Source organism: Dinoponera quadriceps, unplaced genomic scaffold (genome assembly GCF_001313825.1).
Source record: "Dinoponera quadriceps isolate SergipeBrazil2010 unplaced genomic scaffold, ASM131382v1 scaffold1024, whole genome shotgun sequence".
NCBI lineage: Eukaryota > Metazoa > Arthropoda > Insecta > Hymenoptera > Formicidae > Dinoponera > Dinoponera quadriceps.
This window is the reverse complement of record NW_014555116.1, coordinates 47,843-59,709: the sequence shown is the minus strand read 5'-3', so window position 1 is coordinate 59,709 and position 11,867 is coordinate 47,843.

The following is an 11,867-nucleotide window of genomic DNA, read 5'->3' as shown; positions in this document are numbered from 1 at the left end:
TTTCACCAGGTTTTAGCAGCTCATAATAGATTACACCCTTCTGATCCCACCAAACACAGAGCATTGTCTTCTTTCCAAAGCGATTGCAGTGGATGTCGATGGTTCGCCTGGATTCACTCATGATTTCTGACGCTTAGGATTCTCAAAATATATCCATTTTTCATCACCTGTCATGATACGATGGACTTTCTTTTGTATCTGTCGAGCAGCATTTCACAAGTGGTTTTTCGATTTTCTTGCTGTCTTTCATTCAGTTCATGCGAAACCCATTTTCCCACTTTCTGAATCTTTCCCATGGCTTTCAAACGAATTGAGACAGCTTTCTGCGTCACATTCAATTCATCCGCGAGTTCTTGTAGTTGAGTTTGAGTATCATCTTCATCCAATAAGGCTTGCAATTCGTTGTCTGCGAACTTTTTCGGTGGTTTCCCACGCTCTTCGTTTCTCACGTCAAAATCACCACTTTTGATTTTTTTGAACCACTCGAAACACTGTGTTTTACCAAGAGCACGTTCACCGTAAGCTTCGACAAGCATTCGATGCGCAGCAGTTTTCTTCAAATGATAACAAAAAACCAATGCTGTCCGCAAATCGTAGTTCGTAGACAGAAAACTCGACATGTTTAAGGTTATAGAAAAATATACCGGTGTATGGAACTTGGGTTGTTGTGTGTTGAAAACCTTCGTCAGCTGTTAGAGGGAGATGATGGTGCTGCAGAAGCGGTCTTACGGTCCTTAAACTGATGGCTAGCACCATCTATAGGGTAATTCCGGTTTCATACTTCTACACCCGGTAACGTAGAATTATGAATGGAGTACGCGTGTGTGCTTCGCTTTGGGCTTGTTTCAGATTATATTGAATTGTTCAATATACGATTAGTATTTTGCTTTTAGATTTGTAGAGTGACCAAACTTTGAGAACATTTGAAGCAATGGACAATTTATTAAAAATTAGAAAAATTTTAACTCTTGCAAGAACGATTAGTATAATTTCACTTCCCGATATCCACAGCTTCAAGATTTGGAAAAATTACCTTAAACAGTTTTTAAATTATACATTTTATTATTATTATTTCAGTTACTTTATATTAGTTATACAATTCTGATGTAAACCTACATTTACGAAACAATGATTAAACTTCAATCGCTCATTCAACAATCTTCTCCTCGATTTATAAATATGTTTAAGTATTTGCGGTATAGAAAAGGATATTTACAAGAGAAACCACTTGAATTTGATAATTCCGCAAATTACTGTTTCAAAAATGGTGAAGCTATATGTGCATTATATAGTAATATAGCAATTATATTATGTGCCTGGTGTGCAAATTCTTTGTGTATGTAAGAATTTTTTTGGAAAAAGTTCGGCCGCTCTGCTGTGGTGGCGAGTTTCGCGGCGCGGAAACGCGCCGACCTGTTCGCTCACGCGAAAATAAACTCTCGTAAGAGTATATCTACGTGCGTCCCGCGCTCGTGTACGGGGCCTTTTATTTGGTCATTTCCCGTAGTTCAAAGCGTGCCATTGGTTTTTTCGGTCGCGGCATACGTTAGCTGCATTTTTGGAATTACCCTTTTCCAGTTTCCTGTGGTCTTTGGTTCGCGACTCTTTATGCTTGGAATCCTCGGCTTAGCAATAGTGTTTGATCCAACAGCTACCCTAGTGTTTGAGGAGAGGCGACGGGCGCATCGCTGCCGGTGCTCGGTGGGAGTCCGCCAAGACCTCTCTATATTAGACCTCTCTAATATTTTCCTTCGAGAACACAGCTTCTTGCAGTAGCCGAGACCAAACTCTCGGTCTATTGTCTGCGAGGAAAATACACATAACGCGAGACAAACGCCTCTTACTCGCCGATTTCGGCACAAGGAACGACTATCAACGTCATTCCTCATTATCGAGCATTCTCGTTCAACATCTTCATCCAGGAGCAACGCTCTCCCTACCGCTCCGGAGTGAGTGTGCTAATATCTAACAGCAAGTTCCTTGACGGAACTATCGCTCAAGGCGCGGTCCTTCACCGCACCTACACGTCTAAGCTCCCCGCGGACTTAGACACTCAGCGTGATTCTTCCGCGCATAAGATCCGCAAGTGTCTTCCGGAGTTCTCGCCCCCCTACGCCCGGAGGGGCATAGGTTCCTGGCAATTCTATTCGTCTTCCCCTCCACCGAGGACATCTTCGAATGGAGGTGTACGAGGGCGGTCTGATAAGTAGTAGGATTTGAAATGAAAACGCAATATTTTGGAAAAATTTCGATTAATTTTTCAACATAGTCCTCTTTCACTTCTATACACTTCTTTCAACGGTGCTGTAATTTTTTAATGCCCTCTAAAAAGTATGATTGTTCAAATTCTACTAAATGTGCATCTACCTCAGTGATGACCTCCGAATTGGACGTGAATTTCTTCCCTGCGAGCCATTTTTTCATGTTGGGAGACAGAAAAAAGTCGCTGGGGGCCAAATCTGGAGAATACGGCGGATGAGTGAGCAGTTCGTATCCCGATTCGACCAGTTTAGCTGTAGCGATTGCGGATGAATGTGCTGATGTATTGTCGTGATGGAACAGAACTTTCTTCTTTGCAAGATGAGGCCGTTTTTTCTATTCCACGTCGAATCGTCCCAGCAAATCACTGTAGTATTGCCCTGTGATAAATCTTACCTTGTCCAAATAATCGATGAGGATTACACCGCGGGAATCCCAGAATATTGTAGCCATGACTTTTCCGACCGATGGGGTCGTTTTGGCTTTCTTCAGAGCTCTTCCGCCAGGTAAAGTCCACTGTTTAGACTGCTGCTTGGTCTCTGGTGTATAGTGATGGACCAACGTTTCACCAAACATATCTTCGAAGTGACTATTCGTTTTAGTCGGATTCGTTTTTGGTCCATGGTGAGCCACCGCAGCACCTATCGCACCGATAGCTTTCTAATGTGCAGTATATCATATATGATATGTCCTATGCGTTCTTTCAAGATCTTTACCATGTCTGCTATTTCACACACCTTTCCTTGACGGTCGGCTAATATGATATCGTGCACTTTTTCGACAAAATCATCGGTAGTAACCTCTTCTGGTCGCCCGGGACGGTCATCATCAAAGACGGGTGTGTGACCACGACGAAACTCGACGTACCTCTAAAAACAATGCTTTTCGAAGGAACAGCACCCCTGTAAACGGCTTTCAATTTTTCTTGGACTTTTTCACACGTTTTCCCATCTAAATAAAGAAAACAAATTACCGAACGATATTGTTCTTTTTCCATAATGACGACAATGGCTGAGGCGTTCACTTTAGTCGGCTGCCAACAAAAAGCTAATGGACGGATAAAGCTAAAATTTTGACAGGCATTATTTGAAAGATCGGGCTATGTGATGGTAAAACCGGTTTCGCTGCAGTGGCGTCACCATGCGTAAACCCTACTACATACCAGACCGCCCTCGTATATACTGTACATATTGTATCACGCAGTTCAGTGATATTAAAGACGGAACATGTCTGAACGAGAGAGAGAGAGAGAGAGAGAGAGAGAGAGAGAGAGAGAGAGAGAGCAATTTCTACAAATTTCCTTTACGCTCTGTCTGAGTGGTTCTGGTATTTCGTTACAGTGCTTGGCGTCGCACTAAGCGCACACGCAACATATTTCTGGTCCTTCGACCCAGGTTCGACGTTGCATCGCCGAACCAGTCTGCAACATAAATAAAATGAAAAATCTCTTTTAAGGCTTTATTCTACAAATATTGAAGTGTGCAAAATTTTTTTTTGTCCAAAATAGCAAGTGTGCAGACCTTCGTTTGCAGCCATTTTTTTGAGATCCTTCGCAGCTAGTGAAGGTCTCTTAAACGGTAATACTTAGAACAAAAAATCAAAATTTTTCAGAAACTGGGTAAAATTTTCTTTGGAAATACGTAGGGAAATGAAAAAAAAGTAGGATTTGTAAAAATGATGGAGCTATAAATAAGAATTTCATTTTTTGGTTAAAAATTTCGTACAAATTTGTTTATAACGAAAAATGTTTGAAGTAGTCGTAACATCCGCACGTACTTCTCTAGAAGATCTATTTAAAAATATGTTTTTACAATTTCAAGTTATTTGGATAAAAATTGTTTGAGTTATGCCGCACGCCGAATTGAAAAACGTGAATTCGAGAAAAGCGCATTTAAAGTTTTCGGTAACTTTTTTTTCTATTTAACACAAGAAATTTTTCACTTTCAATCTGCGATGCCTATTTCATTCAACTGTTCTGCCAGATTCAAATTAGCCTCCTCTTCTTCTTTCTGTAACAATTTTAAAGCCTACTGAGCATCTTTTGCGGCATCAGACCTCTTACGCTCTGTAAATTTGTAATGGCGCACATCAATTTTTACACAGAAATTATAACAGCTTGGGCCGTCATCAATTCCTAATACTTGCATTATTTCTATTAGACAATTAAATCCATCATTAAAATGACAAGTGGCAATATCTGCAGAAATATAAAGTATTGTTTTGCCGCTCGAGAGTGCTTTTGGAGCCATGTTCAACACACAATTATAATAACATTCGTTATTGTTTTGGGTGTACCCTTCAAGGCAACGATTTAGCAAATCATCGCTGCTTAAATCTTCATATATAGGCTTAATGGCTGCAAAAACATCTGGGCGAAGAAGTGGTTTACACGTATTCGTGCCAAGTATTGGAAGCTTTCGTTCATTGTCACGAGCACAATGGTTGCTCGCCTTTCGGACATTTCTCGTGCTACGGCTGCGTATCAGTTGCAAGTTTATGAGATCTCCCATATATTGTTTCTCATCTTTTCGATAGAGTCAGGATTATGACGAATAACTAAGCCGTAGTAAATTGATAATTCATCAATGAATTAACCGGTAAGTTTACACTTACTGCCGAGTTCATACGTATTTTTTTATTATTTTGCGAGCACGTCCTCATCCTCTTCTGAACGTGATTTATGCACTCTTTCTTTTTTACTGTAAAATTTTCATAGAGATAAGCATCTAAACCTTCTTTGAAGGTCTTGTCACCATCGCCGATATAATTAGCGTATTTAACATTGTAAAGGGTTTCGGAACACTGAAACATCTGAATAACGGAATCAACTTCCATCTTACCAGATGAGCTGTCATGATTGATTTGACATTTATTTGAATTCGTGTCCGCCCACTCATTGTATTCAGCTGTACCTGAAATCAGTATCTTTCTTACTCCAAAATTCACAGAATTTACAGTACTTAGATATTATTACGATGTCAATGATTTTTCCTGTGTACCAACCGATAAGAGTCACTAATCCGTACAAAGACAAGAATCCTCTTATCCACCATGAGCCGTCGTCAGAAACAGTAAAACAATCGATCTGCCCATTTCCTTCAGAAAGTCTCATCTCTTCTTCAGCTGCTCATTTTGTGCATTTCAAACGAAGTGCTGTAGCCGTAGCGAGGTTTACAATGATTTTATCATAAAATGATTGAAAAAGCGGTCGCGGAAGATCCACAAATGATCAGAATTTAAATATACCATGCAAATTTACACCCAATAAATGCATTGCGAGCACTATGCAACGGTTAACTTTGTATGTATAATTAACATAAAGATAGCTTGGCACAACAGTTTGTCCCCATTCTTTGCAATAATTTTGAAGCCCAAGCCATGTACACTTGCTTCACTAAAGTTTACGTTTTTTTCACACTTTTTACGCACAGCCATTTCAACAATAGCAGCAAAAACAGTAAGAAAGTTTATCAAACAGTACCTCATTTTATTATTCACTTCTTCTTCATAATTTTTCCTGGATGTGTTGAGCTTTAAACAGGCATATTCACATTTTCAGAACCTTCTTCCTTTTCGTATCGATTCTGCGGACGTTTATTTAATATTTGACTCTTTTCGTAGCTGTAGTGTTAGTCATACCTTTTTTCCAGCATACACTTTTTTCAATCATGATCGTTAAAAAGTTCGAAATAAAAAACTGAAGCAAAATACTCACGAATATTCTAAACAGAAACAAAGTGTCGTATTACATCCAAGCGGCGTGATTTCAACGGTCGCACAGAAGCGACGCTAGCATTTTTTAAATAATATAGACTACTAGCGCCATACTACTACGTAGTAGTAATAAATACTCGTAGAAAGTATTTGTGGAGTTGACTGACTGCGCGATGCGCCGAAACGGTTAAATCGATAAGTAGCGTGCTGCACAAAAAGCGCTGAAAAATTTGACGATTTTTAATATTTTTCTCGCTATAAGATCTGTTTCTTATTTTTAAAATCGTAAGACGTCATTTAAACCAAAAAGAAAATATCGATTTTCCGAAATTTCTAAAGTGATTTTACCTCTTAATCGCTCAAACATGCGAGCGAAACGTAAACTGCGTGCATGGTTGTTTTGACACTCGCATTGTGTGGCGACAGTGCCGTGTCTACTGCCGCGTGAAATTTGTTTATAAGCACGCGCCTTTGAGACAGAAGCACCGTTCCGCATCAGTAGCTCAGCTAAGTTCCCAGTAGAGACTATTGTAGTCTCTTTCTGCCTACTAATTGCACTCATTGGGTGGCGAGTTCATTATCTCAGTTGAGTGCTTTCGACAAGGTACATCAGGTTTCCAGGAAATCGATAAAAACTACGGGGTGGTGTGCTCGCCATGTCTGCCGTAAGTTTACGGTAACCGATTTCTCTCTCTGGATCGGGACCGTGTACTCACTGCCTTCACGTTCGGCCCTCTATACACCGTTTGTTCCATTGAACATCTCTGCGAGCGAGATTCGGGACGGCATGTTCGCCGTTTTCGTAGAGCGTTCTCGATCTCGTGGACGTTCCGAGCAATCTCCGGAGCGAGAACCGATGCGACATGCTCGCCGCATCCGCCAGGGGTTCCCGACCTCGTCTCGCAACATCGGAAATTCATGTACCGGAATTTCGGCTCCGCTAAAATTTAGTACCACCGCGAACCACAATATTAAAGAGGAGTAGTACGAATCTGCACGTATAAAAACAAGTCGCGTCAAAGACACACTAGCTGTCAAACGTAAATACCGTACCTATCACAGTTAGCGCGAAAGAACCGCGCCTGTACAATAAATGCTCCGTGGCCCAATCCGATGCCGTGTCTCAATAGAGGCTGTAGCATAAACACACACTAAAAAACTAAAAACACCGCGTACGTAAATAAAACCGATTGTAATCCCGCTATATTTCCCTATTATGATACCGATCTTGCGTATAACGTTGTAAACCATTTATTAGCGCTCGACTCATACCCAGAGAAAAGATTTATTTAGAACAAATAAAATTTTATTCAGACAAATAAATTCTGTTATTGACATATGAGCCTAATAATATTTTATCAATTTCAAGCATATTTATTCATTTGTTTACATATTCAATGACAACTTAGTGAATAATCTATCAAATCTAATCGTATCTAATAAAATATTAATTTAAAATAACAATATTTTTTTCTTTAAATGAAATATACGACTACAAGTTGGGAAGAAATGTTAGTACCTTGGAAAATATGTTTTATAAAAAAATAATGTCTTTTATAAAACTTAATAGTTTTATAAAATAGTATTTTCAGATAAAAGTTATTGTAGTTATAGGGTATGAAGAAATCTATTTACAGATATTATCAGTTTGTCCTGGGGCGGCATCGCCAAGGTCAGAGCATGGTTACCTTGAATTTTATTAATGGAATTGCCTAGATTTTATTACATGTTATTATAGCCTTCTTTGAGACCTTTCCAAAACACTTTGATAACATATTTTACATTAAGTACTTTTTGAATTACAAGGCTTGAAACCTCGGGGTCCTTATATTTGGTGATTCACACACACACACACGCACGCACGCACGCACGCACGCACGCATGTACATACGCATGCACAGCAGAGAGAGTTTGGAGTCAGAAAATACTACGGGCGTGATGAACTGTGTGGTTCTTATATCTACTTTGGGTAATGCCGGCGGTATTGCAAATTTCAAGCCTTATAACTCGAAAAGTATTTAATACAAAACTATTTTATTATAGTTTTGGGAAGGCCTCAAGAAAAGCTATGATAATATGTAATAAAATGTGGAGGATTCTATTAAAAAAATTCAAGTTGACCTTGTTCTGATTTTGGCGACGATAGCCAAGATCAAACTGATATCAATAAATGGATCATTTTATACCCTACAACTTTTGAGTGAAACATTTTTCTATAAAACTTACATTTTTACGGGTACCGATCTTTTTTCCCCATCCTGTATATTACCACATAGGCCTATTGTTTTTGTTTTATGCAAAAATCAAATAAAATATTACGTTGTTTAAAACGTTTAAATTTTTATTAAAATAAATGTAATATAAATGTAATACAATGTATTACAATTAGTGGGTTTTATAACGAATATAGTGCAATAATATGCAATAAAATGTACATATATATATGTGTTTAATTGCGCAGATATAATGGTGTTGATTATAACGGGCGATTGTACAAAGCAAAGAGATATGTTGTACGAGGTGTGATCAAAAAAGACCGGAATTTTTCAATAACGTATGTATTAATTAAAAAATTATAAATTTAATGCGAGTCGCTTTCGAAGTAACTCCCGTAGGCATCAATGAACCGTTGGAACCGTTTCATCCAGTCCGCAAAGCACACGGAAAACGCAGCGGACGGAATTGATCGTAATACGTACTGCTTATTCTAATATTATTGTCTTTCTTGTCTCAAAACGCCGTCCTTTCAGTCGTAACTTCATCCGGGGAAATAAGAAGTCAGCTATAGACAGGTCTGGAGAGTAGAGGGGTTGCGGTACGATTGGTATGTTGTTACGAGCGAGAAACTCTCGAATACGAAGCGCAGTATGTAGCCGCACGTTGTCATTATGCAGTAGCCAGTTCTTGCGCTGCCATAACGCCGGTCGTTTTCGTTTCACGTCTTCCCTTAACGACTTAACACCCTTTCGTAGTATTCTGCGTTTACTGTTACACTTTGTGGCACGTATTCGTGATGAACTATACCTTAGTGATCGAAAAATGCGATCAACATAACCTTTTAATCTGAGCGAGACATGCGCGCTTACTTTGGTCTCGGCTCTCCTTTCCTTACCCACTGACTACTCTGCTGTTTCGTTTCCATCATACGCGTAGACTCATGTTTCGTCCCAGGTAATATTTTTTAAGAAATTTTCATCCGTATTCGCACTCTGGAGCAGTTCTTCACAGATTGCTAAACGGTTCTCCCTTTGATCGCGCGTGAGAATTCGAGGCACGAATTTTGAAGCCACTCTCGTGTACCCCAACTTCTCGACGATGGTTTGGCATGACCTAAATGATATCTGTACAGTCTCAAATAGTTCCCTCAGTGACCTTCGGCGGTCTTTGGCCAAGAGATTGGAGATTTGTTCCTTCGTTTCGTCGTTAATTGATGCGGACTATTTTCCAGAACTAGGCTCCTGTTCCACCGACATTAAATCCTTCTTAAACCGTTCGTACTACTTGTAAACTTGAGTTAAACTCATAGTCTCATCCCCATAAACTTCCTTAAGCAGTTTGAATATCTCTGTGCATATTTTTCCCAACTTATAGCAAAATTTCACGCAAACACGCTGCTCTTGCAACGTCTTCCTTTTAAAAACACGTGACGAATCGCAGAACGGTACAAACACACACTTGTTTCATGTAAAATAACTTCTGAACTACTGGACAGATCATAACGAAATTTCTACAGCGTACTGGAGAAGGATGCGCTTTCTGTAAAATTTTAAACAACATCCGTGAAGTTTCACGCGCTCGACGACAGAATTCCGGTCTTTTTTATTACACCTTGTATATCTAAAGACGCGGCAGCATCTCGACGCCGAGTTTTTTAATTATTTGACATAAAGAACGCTAATATAGTGCTTCTTATTTATTTTGCGCAGATATAAAGGTGTTGAATCTGGCAAATTATTGACGATAATATATGGATTCTGAACATCAATTTCATTTGGTTCAACAACATATGAATGACAGTATTTGCCAAAACCGAGGGTGCGTATATTACTATACAAAAATAATACTCTCTCCTGCTTCGCGAATATAAGATTCATTAATCTGAAATATGGCTAATTATTGTGTATACCTGTACATATTAGGCGCTTGAATTAATTTTCGCTGTTTTTTGCTACAAAAACTAATGTTTATTTCGAAAGGACGGTACATTATATCTTATTTAAAGTATTGTCCTTCGGAAGCTACAACCTTTTCCATTTTTTGGGTAACATATGGATTCCGTGGTAGAAAAAGTTAGGTTCATTCGAGGCGATCTAGTCATCGAGCCATATTTTGATATTTTCGAAAGAACTGAAATGCTGCTTAGAAAGGCCATCCTGAATCGACTGAAACAATTAGTAATTTGAAGGAGCAACGTCTGGTAAATAGGGCGGGTTGATAAGACATCCTATCTAAATACCCCCAAGATTTCTTTGGTATTGCAACATGTAGTTTAGCATTGTCATGGAGAAGAATAATTTTGACAAGGGTTTTTGGTGTATTGCGGGCATTCTTCTTTGAGTGCTCGATTCAAATTGTGTAATTGTCGTCGGTAGTGTTCAGTATTGATGATTTAACTCGGTTGCAGCAGTTCATAATACACTGAACCGACTTGATCCCACCAAATGCACAGCATGATCTTCTTTCCATGGATATCTTGACTTGGCGTTGATGTTGATGGTTCGCCGGGACGCACCCATGATTTCTTGTACTTAGGATTGAAGTAAAGAATCCATTTTTCATCACCAGTCATAATTTGATGCAAAAACGACTTCCGTTTTTGTTTTTGAAGCAGTAATTCACAATTGGTTTAACGTTTTGCAATGTCTCCTTCTCTTAATTCTTGTGGGACCCAGTTTCCTAGCTTCTGGATCATTCCCATTGCTTTTAAACATTTGCTAGCGGTTGACTCATCGACATTTAGTGTTTCCGACAACTCATTGAGCATCTGACATGAATCTTCTTTCAGTAATACCTCTTATTTTCCATTTTCAAACTTTTCCGGCTGACCAGGGCGCTCTTTGTCATTCACGTCAAAATCGTTATCTTTGAACCATTTTAACCAATCTCTACAAATTTTTTCAGACAGAACATACTCCCCATAATTCTCCACCAGCAAACGATGACTTTCAGATTTCTTGAGATGAAAGCAGAAAAGTAATGCTTCCCGCAAATGCTCTTTTTTTTGGTACGAAACCCGACATCTTCAATGCGACAAAAAATTGTGTTCTTTGCACTATAATCTATTGTCACACACTGATTACACAGGCCAACAAAATTTTATTTATTTTTGGAAAATAAACTCTAATATACTTTTCCGAAGGTTTTTGGCACGCTGAATCTGAATCTGGGCTTAAAATTTCTCTATCACGTCAAGTTTTCGAGATATCCTAACCTAAAAATACAAAAAACACCGTTTTTGCCGAATTTCGAAGTTATGTAATACCGCGAATTTTTTTCCCTGCAAAAATGCACTTAGGGATCTTAAAGTGTCAGTTTTGCTCTTTCAAATGCCGTTGAGTTTGCTCAAATATCTTATTTTTTCGCTGAGATATTGCATTTCAAAGTTGACGTGTTCGTGAATTTGCTTAATGTCACTGTATTAGCCCAGATTTACTGTATTTGGTAAAGATTACATTTTTATTGATTTTTAAACAATTTGTGTTTCTTCATAAAAGAATTAATCGACTGTATCGAGTTTATTTTAACTTAATGGGTTTTCAGATATTAGGCAAATTCACGAACACGTCAACTTTGAAATGCAATATCTCAGCGAAAAAAAAAGATATTTGAGCAAACTCAACGGCATTTGAAAGAGCAAAACTGACACTTTAAGATCCCTAAGTGTATTTTTGCAG